This window comes from Melanerpes formicivorus, unplaced genomic scaffold (assembly GCF_026170545.1).
Source record: "Melanerpes formicivorus ecotype bairdi unplaced genomic scaffold, bMelFor1.0.p_v2 SCAF_26, whole genome shotgun sequence".
Taxonomy (NCBI): domain Eukaryota; kingdom Metazoa; phylum Chordata; class Aves; order Piciformes; family Picidae; genus Melanerpes; species Melanerpes formicivorus.
The window spans coordinates 6,374,660-6,394,718 of record NW_027142378.1 but is presented as its reverse complement, the minus strand read 5'-3'; the positions used below and the strand labels follow the sequence as shown (position 1 = coordinate 6,394,718).

At 44.6% G+C, this 20,059-nt stretch overlaps 1 protein-coding gene across 2 annotated transcripts in view; it reads left to right on the top strand.

Annotated features, from left to right (window-relative positions):
• Nucleotides 1-2,784: 2,784 nt before the first annotated feature.
• ESRRG (estrogen related receptor gamma) overlaps nt 2,785-20,059 on the top strand; it is a 412,693-nt gene continuing 395,418 nt past the window's right edge. The window contains exon 1 of one of the 2 annotated variants that reach the window (XM_068153480.1): nt 2,785-3,193. The gene's annotated coding sequence lies outside the window, so the exon portion shown is untranslated. The remainder of the gene's footprint in view (nt 3,194-20,059) is intronic. The other variant, XM_068153478.1, reaches the window with a different exon arrangement.

Sequence of the window (20,059 nt, the reverse complement as noted above, 5' to 3'; positions counted from 1 at the left end):
GGCCGAGGGCCTGGCAAGGTCCCGTCGCCTGGAAGGGGCTCGGCAAGGGCCGCCTCCCCGCAGGGGGAATGGAAGCGAGCGTGGGGCGAACTCTAGGGCCGGTTTAGGAGCAGCTAGGGGCACGCCGCCGCCACCGGCTTTAGCCAACGTGCCGAGAGACGCTTTCCTCTCGGCGCTTTTGCGGCAGGTCACGGGTGCGTGGACGGGGCAGAGGCCCGCGGGAGCAGACATTTCACAAGGAGTCCGTGCTACGGGATCTCTGAGGGCATCACTGCCTCCCTGCCGCAAAAACAAAACACTCATCAACTCCGCTTAGCGTATGCCATCGAGAAAAGTCGCCTCGGCGAGAACTGGCACCATCTGTCCTGCCATTCTGGGAGACGCAGATATATTTCTTTAGACAGGTCAGCAGTTCTTCCCCGGCCAGCCTTGTCAGGTACCTGTCAGGAGAGAAAACCTCTTCATAGCTGCTGTGGTAGGATCCTTATCAGCTGCAGGTCTGCTCCTGACAGGGACTCAGCCTTCAGCTTCCCGCAAATCACTGTCCTCCAGAGACAGGTAACTGTCATTACGAGGGAAGGCCAAAAACACCGGTACCGCTCAACCTCTTAGCAAAAGAGGGGGAGGGCAGAGGGGAACCAGCGGGCACTTTCCCAGAGGCTGTTCACAGAAGGCCAGGCTGGGCGATGGAGCCGACGGCTCCCCCCTGCTGGCCCCAGTGCGACCCCATACTTGGGGGCTGCTCTCCCCGCCGAGCCGTCGGACTGGCCCCGCCATCGCCTCCCGCAGAGAGGGGGGGACCTCTGCGCATCCTGAAAGGGTCAGTCCGGGCGATGCCCTCCGAAGGGAGGAGAGCGCTGGGGTGGGGGGCACTTGCCCCGCCTGCTCGCCTCGGCATAGCCGGGAGCGCTCAAGGATGAGGCTCTCGCCTGACATCCACGCGTGCCCAGCCACGGGCCCGGTGCCACGCGTGTTCGGGGCCGCGGTGCGCTGGGTGGAGAGAGAAGCTGGGGTGGCCCGGGCGGACGCGCCACGGGAACGTGGGAACCCCACGGCTAGGTGTTTCATGGGGCATTCTCTCGAGGCGGGGGTCTGTCATTCCGTGACTGACTCTGGCTCTGGGCAAACACTTCATCCCCATCAAAGTAACACCTCCACCCAATAATTCCGACCTGTTTTCTTTCTGATCCCCACTTGCTGTCAAAGTGAGGGCGCAGGATGGAAAGCGTGACTGCCCGCCTGCTTCACTTCCAGCCGGTATCTCATGGACACCCCCCCCCACCCCAGTCGTGTGTGTACCTCCCCTCTCCACCCCCCCCCCCAATAAACAAACAAAAACACAAAACAAACAAAAAACCACGCAAACGCACCGTATTTCCAACTTGGATTTCGGTGCTAATCCGGGTCAGTTCCTGCCCCTGGATGGGAAGGCAGGGAGGGAGGATGTAACATGTAGGTTGAGAGAGAGAGGGAGGAATAAAAACAACCCCCAAAATAAACAAACAAACAAAAACCTCGCACATGATCACAATAAAGCGAAATTCCTTTCTACACACCCACAACTTTAGCTCTGTCTGCTGCCTGGGGGGTTTTAATCTTGCAAAGAGAGAGGGGGGCTCCCTGCGCAAAATTACGCCTTCTCCTCTCATTTGTTAGCTGATTCCATCAAAAAGTTCGCTATTTATAGGCTACACACACGAACCTGGAGTAATACAAACCCTCCCGTGTTGTTGCCCTCGCAAAGTGGCCGGTCCTGAAGCATCTGATCGGGTTTGTGTGTGTGTGCGTGAGTGAGAGAGAGACACACAGAGAGCGCTGCCATCAAAAAGGGGAAAGAAGAGCTCAAGCTGAGAGACTTATTAATTGCTAAGAGCTGCTCTGCCACCAGCCATGTGAGTACCTAACAATGATCACCTTTTGCACAGATGGTCAGCGATCAGGCACAGACACTTTCTGTCCTTTTCTTCCTCCCTCCCCTTCCTTTATTTTTTTTTTATTCTCTTCATGTCTCCCTCCCACCTACCCTTTCTTCTTTCTTTTTTTTTCCTTTTTTTTTTTTTTCCCTCCCCTCCACCCCCTTCCTTTTTCTTTTTAGTTTGAGTTTCCACGGCGTATTCCTCCTGAAGTGGAGGAATGAAACGTGGGCGAGTGCGGGGGAGAAAATGTGCTGGGGAGAAGGAAGGAAGGAAGGAAGGAAGGAAGGAAGGATAGGTGGAGGGAGAGGAGGAGGAGGAGGAGGGTTTGTTAAGCGATCGCCTTGTCCCCTGAGTCCGAGTCGGCTGGGAATTAGTAATAGCGAGATAACGGAGGTTGCATCCCTCCCTCTTCCTCCACTTTTCTTTCCCTGGAGCGCTCAGACCCCCTGAAAATTATTACCCTGGCATCAGCGCGGGTAACGAGCTGTATTCATCAAACCCCGTTTATGGGGAATTAAAAGGGAAATAAATATTGAAAAAAAAAAAAAAAAAAAAAAAAAAAAAAAAAAAAAAGAAGGAGAGTGTGCGGGGAGAAGGGGGTTTGATCGCTCCGCGTACATTGACGACTGTGTGACAGCTCCTAGCCTTCTGTGCAGGCAGGTAGAAAGCCCGGTCCCTGGGGCTGCGCGTGAGATTTCGGGGAGATGAGATGCGCCCCGGCCCCTCTCTCCCGCGGCCCCTTTCCCGGCGGGGGCGACAGCGCGGTGCAGACTTCACGAGGAGCTCCAGCGCGTCCCCGCATCCCTGAGCTCCTCTGCCTTCCCCCACGCCGTGTTTCGGCTACTATCCAGGCAGCCCCACACCTCGGCGTGGCAGAGTGCGTGGAACAGAGCCCCACGCAGCAGGCAGGGCACGGCACTTGGGCTTAAGAAATTGCAGAGTTGATTCGAGAAGGGAGGAAAAATGCAATCTGTGTTAGAAAATGTGCCTCTCGGAAAGGTAGGTGCGCTGGTTTGTGGAGCAATGAGGGGCTGGGAGACTTCGCGTGGAAAGAAGGGGTGTGGACAGAGGAGGCGAATTTGCTCCCAGCGTGGAGAGGCGCTTTTCTGAAGCAATACTTGAGCTCCAATCACACACTCTCAGGTTAGCGTAGCATTAAATTAACAGGGTCGGGGTTATCCAGGGCATTATACTGTGTGCCCGGGCTGTAACCTCTGCTCATTTATACACAAAGAAGAGGGAGAGACGGAGTTACACCTGGAAAGCCAAAGAGCACGGTGAGTATTAGTATTTGTTCCTCTCCCTCACATGCCTATGAACAAAGTTCAAAGGCAGCTGGTGTGTGTCTGAGTTTGGGGAGCCCCTTGCTTCCTTCAGAGGCTGCAGCGCAGCCGCATTTGGTGCCAGGACCTCCCGCACAGCAGCCCTCGAAAAACAGCAAGAGCTTGGAGTAGCTTGGATTATAACTTTGCTGCTTTACGTAGGGATTGGGGGGGGGGGGGATAAAAAAGTGATTGGATCCAGCGCTATTTATAGGTGGCAGTAAAGCCTCCATTTCAATAAGCAGCCGTGGAAAAGAAGCGTCAGAAAACTGGCTGCTTTATTGATTTGAGCTGCCGGACGGTCACAGTCGTGCTAGCCAGGCTGGACCCAACAAAGTCACGGCTCCTCTCGTTGTTAGGCAGCGAGAAGAGCGATAGGATCCGTATTTTGCTGACCATTAGCTTGGACACAATTCAATTCCTAAGCACAGGTATAGGGCACAAGAGTGCGAGACGGGAGACTTTGCCTTTTCTTTCAGACACGCACACAATACAGGGCACCCGCAGGGCTGAAAGTGGGCCAGGGCTACACGGTAGGTATCAGATCACACAAAGCAGGGAGAAGAAATCCAGTTAAAAATACATTAGTTGAAATCAGAGGACGAGCTTGACTCCTTTTTTTTTTTTTTTTTTTCTTCCCTTTTAAACAAGGGTGCACGTTAGAACAAGCTAGAAGCACTTTGTTCCCGACGGTATCCCCCACGCCCATTGGAAATAAAGCAAGAAGCTTGCTCTTTCTTTGCATCTTTTAAACCTTGTTTTAATTAGAATTGCTAAAGTAGGACACCCCGGTGGAAGATGTTTTCAAGGATCCACCTACCTCTCTGCTGTAAGCAGAATTGCTGTGTGCAGAATTGCTTGAAACGCAAAATTCTGCCCCACCCCCAGCTTGTTTTGGCACCTACTCACCCTTTTCCCCCCTCGAAACTGCAGTCGCATATGAAAGGTTACTCCATTAGGAAGAAAAGAGAAACCCCAAACAACCAGCAGTAATGAGATGAGTGGACTCCGAGAGCCTCGCTTTGCTCTGTGCAGCAGGAAAGGCTTGGGACAGAGAGCTCTCCCAAAACTAATGCGTTTTTTTTTTTTTCTTCTTTTTTTGAAGTCCTAAACGGGGCGTATCCTTACCCTTCTCCTTTAATTTATTTGATTAAATCATAACAAAAACATACTCATCACCTTTTTATATTTCCTTACACGTAACCACACACGAAACCTTTCATATGGAAGCAATTGGCTTTAGTTAACTAAGGGCACAAGCTGTGCCCGTAACTAAGGGCACAGGATGGGCTGAAGTTTTACTAGCGTTCCCAGGGCAGCATATTACAGCTGCACCCCAGGCTCCTCACCTGCGAATCGCAGCTTTTTTTATTGCTTGTCTCGTTCCCCACCTTCCTCCGATTTCGCTAACAGGGGGTTGCTCATGACGGTGGCTTGCGGGACGAGGGTGATCTTCCTACGCGGGGTTTGGAGTGTCACGACGGGGCCGGTGCAGCAAGCGCCCAGTCGCCCGAGCCGCTGCGGGACCGTTTCCCGCGGGGAACCCGCACCGCGGCTCCGCGCCGCGCTCGCTGCCACTCCGATTAAGGACTAGATTCAGTTCGCCTTCAGAATAGTGAGGTTCTGTTACCTCGTTTCTAGCTTAAATAAATAAATAAATATCAAAAAAGGGGCCGGGGGGGGGGGGGGGGGGTCTACCTTCTTAAAAGTTTCGTAGTTAAGGCTCGGATTCCCTTTGGTTATTACTCAAATGACGAACGGCGCCAATCAACTCTTTAATTTGGAAATACCTGCCCGAGAAGATTAAAGATAACTCCCCGTCCTTTTCTAAGAAGTAGTTGCAGGATGGCGTTTAGGACATGCATTCCCCTGATGACAAAACTACTCCCCTGCCCCCTTGCAGCCGTTGTTTGTCTCCCCCTTGGTTTCGCTCTGAAGTTGAGCAGCAACGCAGGGCTCACCTCGCCTCTTCGAGGGGTTGCCGGTCGCTGCTGCCCATCCTGCCCAAACCTTCCCCCCTTGGCTCGTTCCCCGCCCGCAGCTACCGGAGGTTTACACCTCGACTGGACTCTCACAGCCCGGTGCCATCTGCGGTGACATTTAACTTAGTAACAGAGAGAAAAGAATTAATTGCTCTCCCCGAACAGGAGGGCAGGGGCCTCATAGCAACAGGTAGCGAGGACACTTGCAGCTTTCCAGGGTGTTTAACCGCTGTTGGAGGGAGCAGGAAGTTTGCGAAGGGTCGCACGGGGTAAGGGGGAGTGCAGGAGAAGAAGGCCGTCCAAAAGCGGTGCTTAGTGACACTGAACAGAAGTTTAGCATTGTTGTCAGGCGAGCAGGACCTCGGTAGCGAAAGGGAGAAGCCTTGATCTCTTGCTCTCTGGTTTCTTGAGTTCCCTAGAAGCCCCGACATCCGCCCCCGCGGAGCGGCGCTACCTCTGCGAAGCAGTGACCAGGGGTTTGGGACCGGACACGTGTTGCTCTGCCGGGGTCTCTCCCCGCAGAGGCTGGCTGAGGAGCAGGCAGAAGGGCATGGCTGCGTGGCCGAGGGAGCCGAGCAGCCTCCTACCTAGTTATCTCACCGTTCCTTCGGAGGAGGGGGCGTTTTGCGGTCGGGCACGAACTAGACTGCAAGCAAGCCTTGTCAGGGTGTTTGTGTGCGTGCGTGTGTGTGTAGTGGGTGTTTATGCCCCGAGTGGGGGGGCCCAGGACGACCGGCAGGGAGGCTCTCTTCGTGTGGCAGCCGCCGGGGACACTGCTGGCTGGAGCTCCGAGGCGGGCGGCAGCCTCAGAGCGAGGAGGACACCCACCCCCCGCCCCGGACAGACCTGAAAGGGGGAAGCTCTACCCTTTCCTCCGCTCCCTTTTCCTCCCCGGCTCTTTGTTCTTTGCCCCTTTGTTCTTCCTCTCCTCGGCGTTTGCCCGAAGTTTCCAGGGGGCTGAAGGCGCGAAGGAAAGTTGCTGAAAGATAAAGAATTACAATACTAAGTGGATGCCGGATCAGGGGAAAGAAGCGGCCTTCCTTCCCGGGGCTACAAGCTATTCCCCAGATTCTGTCGCTTTGTCTGACTGTCCCAAGGCATCCTTGTGTCGCACCGAGACAGGCCGCTCTTGCCCCAACACTGGGACTGAAGGGAGAGTTGGGGCTGCCACGGCCACAGCATAGCCTTTAGGGACCCTTTTCTCCGTTTGAAAGTATTCTGGTGGGCAACTGTCTGTCCTAAGGAAAGGGGGGGAAATAAGAATCAGCGAACGTATTGTAATGAGATGAGACAGTAGGTCACCAAGAAAGATTTCTGCTTGTTGGATTTTAGGGCACATGCATTGGTTTGAGCTGCACAAGCCCGGGATGGATTTGGCCTTGTGGCTTTGTTTTTGATGTTGTCCCTGCTTGACAGGGATATGGTGGGGTGTTGTCAGGAGTCAAACAGGTTGGTGTCTACTTTCAAAGCAGATAGAACAGACTTATACAGCAACACTGCAGCTGAGAAGGCAGCTTCAGCATGGTTGTTGGGAGATCACACAGTGTGGTTTGGTACAGACCATAATAATATAACTTCCTTAGAAGAGGAAATCCTCTTTGCTCAGTACAGTATGGTTATAGCCTTACCTTGTCTTTCTTAATCATAACCACATGCTGGAGAACTCCAAGCTTGTTTTCTCTTGCACGAGGAAATCACTGATAACTTTGCAAGTATCAGTTATCACAGGATTCTTCCCTTTCTCCCCTGATATATGAAAGAAGGAAAACACTTTACCTGTGTAATTTAAGTATTGGGCAAGCTGATGTTAAAGGGAAGTTTTAATCTGATGCATTGTCTTAGGTCACAACAGGTTATGGATAGAGTCCGATTTGAGTCCCAAACTCCAGCAGACTTCCCTAACAGCACAATTGTTCTCCCACCTTTATAACCAAGCTTATAATGGATGATTTTTGACATTTGTTGAAAAGCTACTTGAATATAATTCTTATATTTCTTGGAATAAGAGAAAGTCCACAGATATTTATAGCAGCATAATGTAAACTTAGTATTTTCATATGTGTAGAGAACCTCTACAATTCTATTTTAAAAGCATATTATTTTCACAGTACTTTGTATTAAATAAAAAGGCTAAAAATCTTTAGTGAGAACTTGTATACTTTTTTCTGACATCAAATAAAATGAAGTTTAGAAAATGGGGTGAGATAAGGTTGGAGCTGACCAAATAAACAGTTTAGATCAGGATTTTTAAACTGTATGTGCAAATAGGGATCATGCCATCCTTCTGGCAGGTGTTAAACCCCAGAATCAATTTCTTAAGTGAAATGGTTCTGATTTGAAGTGATGTGGGACCTGGTTTTGTGGATTTTTTTCCCCCTTGACATTGTGTGGGATGCAAGTCCAGTAAAACATCTGGGAACCTCACAGCTGAAAAATCCAGCTTTAGGTATTTCAAGCTGGAAATTCAAACCCAGAAGCTGTCCTTGAAAACTTTGACCTTTATTAATTAGGATCATGGTTCACAGTTGAATATAATGTTTGGTCACTAGTAATAGAGAGAAACAGGCATCACATCAGATGCTTTGGTGATAGTTTGATTTTCTATCTGAGTGTGTCTCCAGACACAAGTCTACGAGTTTATTGCTTAAATCCAGAGGCCAGCTGCATTACTTTCTTTTATATTCTTCTATTCTATTCTATTCTATTCTATTCTATTCTATTCTATTCTATTCTATTCTATTCTATTCTATTCTATTCTATTCTATTCTATTCTATTCTATTTCCAATGAACATCATGTCTTGTTCCAATAGGCAGGTGAAAATGTTTGATGCCATTTACAACAAGGAATTTGCTTTAAGCAATACTATAATCAGTAACAGTTACTGCTACCAAGAGCAACAGCTTCTGCAAATGACTTTCTGCCACAGGAGTTAACAAAGATACAGCTGTAATTGTGTTCAAAACTAAATAAAAACAGACATCCAAGAACAAGAATATAAATTTAATTGGAAAAATGGATCTTACCAAATGCTGTGTGTGATCAATAGCAGTTGCTTCTGCCTTGGTAATGACAGTGATTAGAGGACCACATGATGTTAGTGGGTTCTTGCTCGAATAGAGGTTTCTGCAGTGTGAGAAAAAAAATATCTTTGGCTAAGAAGCACCCAGTGAAGAAAGACTGATTGCATTCATGCATGTGTTAATTAATCTTGCATGTTTTGCTCACATTTTTTACTGATGTATGTAAATTTACTTTCAACATATGAGAAATTTATCTCTATATAGAGAGAGATATAATTTTGTAGGCAGGTAGGTAAGTAGATAGATAGATAGATAGATAGATAGATAGATAGATAGATAGATAGATAGGTAGAGTTAAAACCAGCAAGCCAACTCCCTAGTGTTTCCCTTGGAAATTCTGACATAAGTTACTAAGTATTGCCCTGGATTTTGAGGGCAATCCCAAATATGTGCAGATGCTTTGGGATTTTTCCTTTTGTTTGGTTTTTGGAGCAGGGGACAAAGCTACTGTGTTGTAGTAGTTTGCTAAGCCACTGTGTTTAAATTAGATATCAGGCAGGACCTTTTACATGTGAATTTTTATCACCTTTGTCTGTTGATAAATGCTTGCAGCACATGAGAGAAAAAAAATGCATTGCTTTCATTTTTATTTCACTTACACTTGTGATTATGTCTAAGCAATTCCAAACACCATCAGTACAGAGGAATATGGCATGAAAGCAGAATAAGAAGGAAATTAACAACAAACACTCTGCTTTATAATAGATATCTCTAGGTATAGTTGTGAATGAATACTGATTCATTTATACAGCTCTTAAATGGAAAAGCCTTAAGTTTATTACAACAAAGGTAAACAGGGTGTCTCACTGCATTTAGCAGATGTGTGCTAACTTTAGGAAAATGGAGAGCAGTAGTCCCCTTGATATCCCTGTAGAAAATTAGGCCTTTCCAGAAAGGAAAGGAGAGCATGTAACTATAAGAGTTATATTGAGAATGAAGGGTTAATGACTTTTATTTTCTCTTATTATTTTGTCTCAGTTTATAACAAAACTAAAACTTGTGGGGTTTGTTTTGGTTTGTTTTCTTGTAAATGCCCATGTGTTATTCTATCAGTATATTCTCAGCAAAGAGTCTACAGAATAATGCAGCTCTCAGGTTTTCAAAGGTTTCAAGGGCCTTATGTGCTTAATTGCCACTAACCATGGTTAATAGTGGTGCACATTAGCTAAGATTCAGTTGATGATTATACAGTAATTTACACTCCCCCCCTCCCCCCACCCTGTTATGCTGTGTATGGAGAGACCTGGAGCTCATTTCACCGTGCAGGTACAGGAGTATGCTTTTGACCAAATGTAGTAAATACACTTGCAACAAAAAGTGGTGACAATGACATTTCCGTCTAAGTATTTAATGTGTTTAAAAATTTGTCATTCTAAATAGAGTACAAGTTACAAACTTAGATGTTACTTCCCCATATTTGTATTCATCTGTATTTTCTTGGTGATTCATGACCTCAAGATACAGCACTAGCATCACAGATGCAACATCCCTCCCTCAAAATACTTGCAAGAATAGCATGTGTTTGTTGAATGTACATCAGTAATGTATAAGTGGCTAAGGCTCTAAACATGGAGAAAAGATGGTAAATCAATAAGTTCATTCTACGCAACTGATTAAGATAAAGACTCTGTTCTGTTTCCATTGCAGTTCACAACGGAACTCTTGTGACTTTGAATAGCTTCCTCTTACTGTTTGGGTTGTGGAAATGCTCAGAAATCCCAGCCAGCATTTTAGCTTTGTTGTGCAGAAATACACAGAAGTAACATAAGCTTCTTTGCTGAAATCTGTGCTTCCAGACCTTAATGTTTTCATGGGCTTCTACTTAATATTTTTATATTTCTTATCATGTAGTAGAAGGTTTGCCCTCCTCCTTCTTCCCCCTCCTCCCCAGAAACTGTTATATCCATGAGCAGCATATTTGGTATTTTGTATTTAACTATTTAAAACCTCCATCCAAATACAGGAGAACAATGATTTTTAAATAGTTTTCTTTCACTTGTATCAAATCCAAATTCTTACATTAGTGCCAGTCTTGGGAAGCTGCCAATGAACTGTTGCTAAGTTTAACATCCATTAGTGATGACTGTCAAAAATGGGTGAAGAACTCACACATTTCCTTCCAGTTAGTAAAATGTTTGCGTGAAACTGAGCTAGGTAATTCCATACATATGTTTATCCACCAATCCTTTCTGAACAAATTGTATCACTATTTATCTTTTTCTTTTAATCTTATTTTTAATATCTTTATATTCATGAGAAAAGACTGAGACATCTAAAATATGCTTGAAATTTATAATATAGATCTTTAAATGAGCAATGAAATGAGTGCAGACTTTCGAATTAGAAATAAATGAGAAACATCTCTTTTCTGTTTCTAATTCATATTTTTGCTGAATAATTTTCTTCCCTTCTTCCTCCCTATTCATCCTGTCCATTTGAAAAATGTTGGAAGTAGTTAGTAGGATACAGAACAGAGTCCTCCATGCTCAAAGGATACTTGGAGCTCTTCATATGGTGTGTCTGTGTCAGCAGAAAGAGCTAAATATTTTTATGTTGATTGAATCTTTTAAATATGGCCAAAAAGACAGTAATCCAGTGATGGTTTCCACTGACGCATGGAAATCAACTGATTCTGCAGCTGTATATTTACATATGCTGCTAATGATATCAGGTACTTCTGGGGCAGGTGGTAGTGATGTGTTCAGGGGAACCCAGAAATAAGTGGTGCTACATTTCTGGCTTGGGTGATACCAACTTTCCTTATACACTCAGTAGATAAACTTGTACATTTTATTCTTCTAATCTGTAATAACATCTATCCAATGGAATACATGAGATGAAGATATAGATATCTATGACACATATAGATGTATGTGTGTATGTGTGTGTATATATATCTCACATCACAACCAGGAGAAAATTTACTCAAGGAGACAAACTTGCTTTAAAGGAAGTGCCACATAAAAGGGGAACTTTATGGGTCTGAAGTGTCTGTCTTCATAGAATCAAGAAATCATTGAAAGTGTACCACCTCCCTTCTCTTTACATAAGGAAGGATCACCAGCAGTAGCTCCATGTAAGTGAGAGCAACCATAGCAACCAAATTATTCCTCAGTTCATTTAACCACTACGTAGCAAATGAATTTTCATCAGTGTGTCAAACCCAAAATTCTTTAAGAGAAATACCATGCAGTAGATTCAACATTTAAATACTGTGGGATTGGAGTTTTTGGTTTGGAAGGTCAGTGGGTTTTTTGTTTGTTTGTTTTGTAGCTGGCAGCTTTCATATCAGAACTATTCAAAGTGAGGGGGAAATAACTGAGGAGCTATGACAAGACTTTTCTGAACTTGTAGATGATGCAGATCAAATCATTTGGAGTGCTAATATCTTGGCATTGTATCCATTGAAATTACTGAGATTCATGTTGCACAGTCTGGAACTTCTGCAGCCATGCCTAACTTTTAGGAGTGGTTTAATTTGATATTACAGATTAAAATATTTAGGTAAAACAGACATGGTAAACCTGTGATTGAATATAATGCTTTACATTTAATGGGTTAATTTGATCCATTCATCTGAGGGGTATCAAAGACATAACCCTTACTTTGATATAAGGAAACCGAGGCATGCAGAGAGAAGTTCTCAATGGTATCTTGGTGATGGGTTTAGGAATACAGAGCAGGATGCATACACATGGTAGCGTCATAAAACACATGCACTATATGGTGCCTTCACAAAGTACTAGAACTTTCTTCGTGTTACAAACTAGGAGCTTTGTGACTTGCTTTCATTTAGTGGCAACACTTAATCCCTAAAATGCCTAAACAGCTTATGGTTACCCCTGCATGAGGATTTGTCTTTCCAGTACCAAATAACTTCTTGAATGCTAACTCTTGTATTTGTGAGTAGAACAGCAGAATTACTGGAAACCAGTTGGAATTGCTCTTGTGTAGCAGCTTGTAGCACTGAGGCCATGGAGAGGAAAACTGGCATCCCACGTTGTACATCCTCTACAGTAACACAAAGCCAAGAGAGAAAAAATGAGGTGTAGTGGAAAATAGTGAAAAGTCATTTTAATTTGGCTCCTTGCTAAAGAATTATCCCAAGAAGCAGCATATACTTCTGGAACAGAAGAAAGTGTTCCTGGATGTTAATTCTGGGTCTTATATTGCCCTGGTAACATAGACAACAATGTAAAATCCTGTCCACACAGGTAGGAATGCAGAGCAACAGTCTCCTAACAACTGGAAATTAATACACTAATCTCTTTAAAACTCACTATTTGCACACAAAAAAAAGCACGGGGGGGGTGTGAGGGAAGAAGAAGGTTTAGGCAAAATCAAGTATCTTACTGTGCATATGGCTGCAACAAGTAAGGGTAAGGAATATACTTTTATATTAACGTCTGTTAAAATAATTGATTGCTGATTGTGGCCATGTTTTTCTTTTCCCATAGTCTTAGCTAACACCCATGTTTCCAAGGGCTAGGAGCAGGGGCTGTCTGTGGCTATTCAGGTTGCTTGCAAACCTGATAAACTTAGAAGGCCTAGAATAAAGGTCACTGAAGCTCTCAGGATGGCTCTAGAAGGACTCAGATGGGGTGTTCATGAGCTAATGGCTCTACTGCTCTGCAGAAATAGAGCGGCAAAACATTATGGTGAAGTCTCCCAACTTGTAAAATTGCTTTCATGTAATGATCTGCAATGTAGTATACAATAGTACAGCATAAAAAAAAATGCCCTAAGTATTATTACACACATTGAAAAAAGTGGATAGAGAAAACAGTGCATACAACTAAACTATGGGTAGCATATAGAAAGAATAATGTTCGTAAAACTGGTTTGATATCCAAGTCGGTGATATCAGTCTCCCTGCCAGTTTCCTCTTAATTCTCTTCTAACTAAGATGAGAACTGGCTTCAGTGTAAGAGAACTCCAAAATGATGTTTTATGTATGCCCTAGATTGTGCTGGTGAACACAGACACTAATCTAACCAGGCTGAAAACTTTAATCCAAATAGGAGGCATCCTTAGGCATCTCATGGGAGAAGGCAAATGAGAATGCAGAGGTGTTTGCAAGGGAAGCAATTCCCTGACATTATTTCCCCATGCCTTCCATCACACAAGTGTGTTGGGAGGACACACTGCAGCTCAGCAGACTGGCTTGTGAGTCCTGCCACACCTGGCTGGGCACCGGCTCCCTCCTCCCCTGCTTGCTTCTTTCTGTGCAAGAAGGCAATGCCAGGTGGCTACATCTGTCCTCTTTTCTTGCCTTTTTTCTCATTTTTTTGGTTAGAGCTGCCATTTTACCAGAGGGGTAACACAGGGAAGGCTGATCCTTTTTCTGACCTATTTGGGGCTATGATTCTCGAGCCCAAGATTAAAAAGACCCACTGCAGTGGGTCTCCTTGTTTTGGTGAAGATGGTTGAAACTCTGCCATCCAGCTACACGGTGGGTTAAATGACTGGCACCATATTGAAGCATCTTTTATTTTCCATTTCATTAGCTACAAGTAGATATATACATATTTGGGGACTGTCCTTTATATTCCTCCCTGAATTTTCAAAGCAGACAAAAATGAAACAAAAAATTATCCCTCATTTACTAAACTTACTAAAAATAAAACTCAACAAAACACAAAAGACACCCCCCCCCCCCCTCCCCCAACCTATAAGGTTATTTGTACAGATATTTGGATGAATTGTTACATATTGCCTTAGATGTGACAAGGTTTCTAAAGCTTTGTAAAGTTGATACTTGTAAGCTATTAAGAAATCATGATTCAGTAATGCAGTGGAAATGTCATAGCTAAAAAGGAAATAAACAACTCGCCTCCTTGGCAGAATTAGCATTACCCTGCATGAAGGAAAAGCCTCTGTAGCTGGCTGCCTTTGGTGCAATTACTGGTGTACTTTCTTCCCAGGATATCCTGTTGTTTGCCATGCTCCCTCCGCAATCATTTTTGTACAGCTTTGGATGCAGGAAATTTATCTGATGAGATGTTTTGTACAGCACTTAACAAATTTACCTTCGTATCCTGAACAATGCTATTATGCTATAAATACCTAATGAGAACACATCTCTCATAGTCTCTATCTGAAGCAGTTACCTTAATTTTTGTAGAAATTGCTTTGCATCAACAGAGGGACAACTTGCTTGGGCCTGAAGGCAGCAGGTCTCTCACGCCTTCTGTGGCACAAGAGAAGGACCTGGTATTTTAGGACTTCTGTAAAAAGCTGAGCACCTGTAATCCTGCTAAGATCAGCAGCAGAGGAGAGCACGCAGGTCCTGGCGGCAACATGACCCACTAATTTCTGCGCTGCCCAGAAATTAACTGCAAGAGTCTCAAAATTGTCATTAAAATTCAATTGTTTCTCTTCACATGTAGACATCCGCCCATGGAAAAACGCTCATGGTGTAACTTCACTCCCTCTCCCTGGGGTGATACTGGGAGATTAGCTCATGAGGAGGATGAGAAGGTTGCAGCCCTAATGGCAGCTGAAAAGATGGAAGCATAAAAAAGAGCTTACCTTGCTGTCATAAAATTAAGCAGCAATCCAGATGGCTCCAATGCCGAAATACTACATAATAATGTGGTTGTAGGAATTCATTGCTAAAGATTTCATGTTGGTTCTGCTTCTGTCTTGGCTAAATAAATGTTTATAATTTCTTCTTTTATTGCCATTGGTGTATAATATGACCAAAATATCATGGAAAAGATGCAATGTCCCATTTTTTTATTGGACATTGAAGATCAGATCCCCAGCTAGTATAAGCTGGTATAACTCCACAGATTCCATGAAACCTTGCCTATCTGCCTGTTTCTAGTTTGTGGCTTTGACCAGCTAATTGCTGAAGACAACTTCCCATACCATGAAATTCATATATAAGTAATGGAATTCAGGATTCTGACTTGGATTGAGCAGTTCAATATAAGTAAATGCATTGGTCTGTGGGATAAGATCTTGTCACGTTTATCATAATTTTCCATCATGCACTGGATTAAAATGGATGTCCTCTCCTTCCCATTGGCCTCTTGGCCACCTGCTAGAGGCCCACTGGTATAAGAGGAAGGATGAGTTCAGTATCAGCACATTTCAATTAGGGCTCTAGAAACCAGCATCTTTAATGTACACCAAATGAGCCAAAGCACAGAGGAACGTTTTCAACAAGCATTCCAGGGTGTGAACGCAATGTGGGAACTTGTGGTCCAACAGGCTTTGTCACCCTGACTGATGCTAAGAAAGTCCTCTCTACACGCTTCCATACACCATTTTCTACCTCTATCTATCACATCTTTGCAAGTACAGCTTTTCCTGTGTGCCTGGGGATGTACTGACGCATTTTGAAAAGTCAGAAGGCTCACTGAACTTTTAAAGCTGGATAATGTTAATGTTCTTCAAGCAGGGGAAGGATGGAGTTGAGTTCCTGCAGTCCAAAATTATTTAAGATCTGATATTGCCCTATTAATCTTTTTTATGATTTGATATTGACCTATTCGGTTTTTGACTTAATATGCAGGAGAAGTTCTGCAGCTTCAGGGAAGACTTACATTCCAAACAGTGTTGGGATCCCATAACAAAGATATACAGGTGCTCTCTTCTCAACTACAATTGTGTCAGTTCCTCTCTTGTTTTAAAAACACCACAGTTAGAGAATTCAAGCTTGGGCATAAAGGGTTTCACGTTTCCTCTTCCATCTATAAACTGTTCTAGATGTAGTCTTCTGCTCCTCTTTTTGAAGGACTACCATCAGCATTTAAGGTTATTCAAGCCAGAGAAAAGAAGTAGAAGGCAGCAGGACTGCAGCCTCCTGTGAGAACACTGAATTATGTGGGGTAGTTGTGGATGTCTGGCTTCTAGGAGTACTTTAGCACATGCATTAAGAATAAAAGACATTAATGGGCTTTTGAGAATTCCTGAGATATGACCTGAATCATGGATAGAACTGATCTGCCATTAAACATAACACGTTCTTGGCAGCCATTCTTCTTCCACAAGGTTTGGTTTTGAGATCTCTTTTGGAAAGGCAAGAGGCATTTTGGAAATCTTGTTGTCAGTGCCCATATACCCAGGAATTAGGCACATCACACATTGGTTTTTGTCTGTACTTTCCCTGGTATGTTGCACGTACTTTGCACATACAGCGCAGTTGCTTAAGTGCAGGCTGTTAATAGTTGGTTATTTTAATATTTGTGTAGTGTGTGAAAGGACTTAAATTCTGTTTGTATTTGAAATAACTGTCTTGGCAGTTACACAAGCTGTAGTGTTTATATTTTCATGGAATGCAGTGTTTGTGAGTGATGTTAAAATGAGAGCAGCAGATATCAGATATGGCCAAGCAGGTTCTAGAGTTGGTCCAGACTGGGTCAGCCTTGCAGTGCATCTGGTTGTCAAGGGCATTTGGAAAGGTGCCACTTAGCACTGTACAGTTTGTCTGCTACGTATTTGCAATATTATTACTTGCTGATGGCAGTTTGGCAACTTTTGTCTGTATCAAGCAAGCCAAATTCTAATCCCTTTACTACTTCTTAGAGTTAGCTGAAATTCCTCTGATGCTAGCTTCAGTTCTTGTTAGAAGCCAGACTGCAGAAGCTAAGAGGTAAGCTTGCTAATTCTGAGTAGACTTGGATCTCATATTAGGTGAGGGTTCCCCCCCAAATCCTGTTCTCTGATAAATTAACATTTTTATGTTGTGTTACTGTGAACGTGCCAGGCAAAAGTGTACATGCAGATACTTATGTTCCAACAGCCAAATGCATGCTCATTTTTCCCTTCTGATTTACAAGTATGTTATGGTTTGCAGACATGAGTAACCCATGTGGGATATCTTTCCCACAGAGTAAAACCAATGTAAATTCACATGACTCAGGGATTTGTTTCAATGCTCATGTATAAACTCTCATTAGAAATGATTATGCTTGAAGATCAAAAGAAAAGTACACTCGCTTGTATTAATGTTTAATGCATAATTCACATTGTTAGAACAAAAACCAAAACAGTCGGTGGTTGTTATGACAAATATTAAACATTGGCACTACTAACCAATTCCCATAGAGGATCCTTCATTTCACTGCATTGGCTGTGTGCTGAGACTTCCTCTTGTGCCTGTTGTGCCATCAGCTCAGAAATTTAAAAAACACCTTCTTCACTGGATGAGTAATTTCCCTGTAATGCCAGGAGTAGGGGAGAGATGGGATACCCTACCACTGCAGGTGGCTCCAACACTCAGAGACCTCTCAGTGGAAGCAGAGGGTAAAACAGTCTAATCAATCTGCTTATACAAGTGGGATTTCAGATCAAGCATCCTTTTCTATAGTCCAAAACAATCATTGCGTTCTAGTCCTAGTCTAGTTTGAGCCTTAATATCAAGTCTAGACCCATAGTTTCATAGTTTCATAGTTTCATTCAGGGTTGGAAGGGACCACAAGGATCATCTAGTTCCAACCCCCCTGCCATGAGCAGGGACACCCCACACTAGATCAGGCTGGCCAGAGCCTCATCCAGCCTGCTCTTAAACACCCCCAGGGACAGGGCCTCGACCACCTCCCTGGACAACACATTCCAGGGTTTCACCACTCTCATGGTGAAGAACCTCCTCCTCACATCTAGCCTGAATCTCCCCACCTCTAGCTTTTTTCCATTCCCCCTAGTCCTATCACTACCTGAGATCCTGAGAAGTCCTTCCCCAGCCTTCCTGTAGGCCTCCTTCAGATACTGGAAGGCCACAATTAGGTCACCTCGGAGCCTTCTCTTCTGCAGACTGAACAGCCCCAACTCCTTCATGGTTGAAGTTATCCAGGATGAGAGAATTCAAGAATTTTTTTTTTTGTTTGTTTTATGTTTATCCATGTTTTAGTCAATTCTTAAAATACGCAGATTCAGGGTGAAGGAGGCTTATATAAAATCCATTCTCTGTATCCTCAGCCTGGGCTGGCATAGGAGAGCAAAGCCATGCTGATAACCACAAATTGACTTTAGGAATGAGAATGCTACCTGGGCCATCACTGCATATTCCATGGAGTAGTGAGGCTACTTTGTCTGTGCAAGGAAAGATCTCTGGGTACTCTCTGCCACCCCACACTAGAGCCTTCCACACAAAGTAGGACTCAGGGTTTTTTTGCTTATATAGCTGTTATTGGCTTCTCCATTGCCTGCGTTTAAAGGGTCAGCAGTTTGTACCATCTAGCTTTTATATTATGCTTAAAATAATAATAATAATTGACTGCTTCACTAGCTGAGCTTACATGATTTCTTTCTCATCTAGCTGTGTGTTTTCTTCTTAAAAAAAAAAAATCCCCAACAACCAACCTTACGTTTAAAGTTTAGGAGTCTTAATCCCTGTCAGAGAGTCACCTCTTTTCTGAGGTCTTCTGAGCACAAAGAGACCAAATGACATTTGACAAACTTTCTACTTGGCATAAAGTTGCAAAAAAATATCATAGAATCAACCAGGTTGGAAGAGACCTCCAAGATCATCCAGACCAACCTATCACCCAGGCCCATCCATCTAGGCTTTTCCTGAAGATCTACAGGGATGGAGACTCCACCACCTCTCTGGGCAGCCTATTCCAATGGCAACTCACTCTCTGTGAAGAACTTCTTCCTAATATCCAGCCTGAAGCTCCCCTGGCATAACTTGAGACTGTGACCTCTTGTTCTGGTGCTGGTTACCTGGGAGAACTGACCGACCCCCACCTGGCTACAGCGTCCCTTCAGGTAGTTGTAGACAGCAATGAGCTCTCCCCTGATCCTCCTCTTCTGCAGGCTAGACATCCCCAGCTCCCTCAGCCTCTCCTCATAGGACTTGTATTCCAGACCCCTCATCAGTTTCACCACCCTTCTCTAGACATGTATCCAGCAACTCAACATCTTTCCTAAACTGAGGGCCCAGAACTGGACACAGGACACAAGGTGTGGCCTGACCAGTGCTGAGTGCAGGGGCAGAATGACTTCCCTGCTCCTGCTGGCCACACTATTCCTGATACAGGCCAGGATGCCATTGCTGGGCACACTGCTGGTTCATGTTCAGCCACATATCTACCAGCACCCCCAAGTCCCTTTCTGCCTGGCTGCTCTCCAGCCACTCTGTCCCCAGCCTGCTTGGGGTTGCTCTGGCCAAAGTGTAGAATCCTGCACTTAGCCTTATTCTATCTCATCCCATTGGCCTCTGCCCACCTATCCACGCTGATAAGGGCACTCTGCAGGGCCCTCCTACCCTCCAATAGATCAACACCCACCCCTAGCTTGGTGTCATCTGCAAACTTACTGATGATGGACTCTATCCCCTTGTCCAGATCATCAGTAAAGATATTGAACAGGATTGGGCCCAGCACCGATCCCTGGGGGACACCGCTAGTGCCTGGCTGCCAACTGGATGTGGCACCATTCACCACCACTCTCTGGGCTTGGCCCTCCAGCCAGTTCTTCACCCATTTCAGAATGAATCTGTCCAAGCCACAAGCTGCCAGCTTCTATCATGTCCTCTGATCATTTTAGTAAGTCTCTTGTAGGCCAGTAGTGTTACAACACACCTGATCAGCACTGGACCTGCCTGAGTTTCAGGAGGTTCTTCCTAATTTGGATCTCTGAAAGCAAACTATAAATTAGCTCTCTGTTTTTAAGGTGCCTTCTGAAGGCCCTGTTGTTCTGCAAACCCCTCTGTGCAAGTCTGAGAGGCTTCTCACTCAGGAACTAATACTGCTGAATAAGCATGTGTGCCATTGCTTTGAATGGCATGCAGTCAAACGTTAAAAG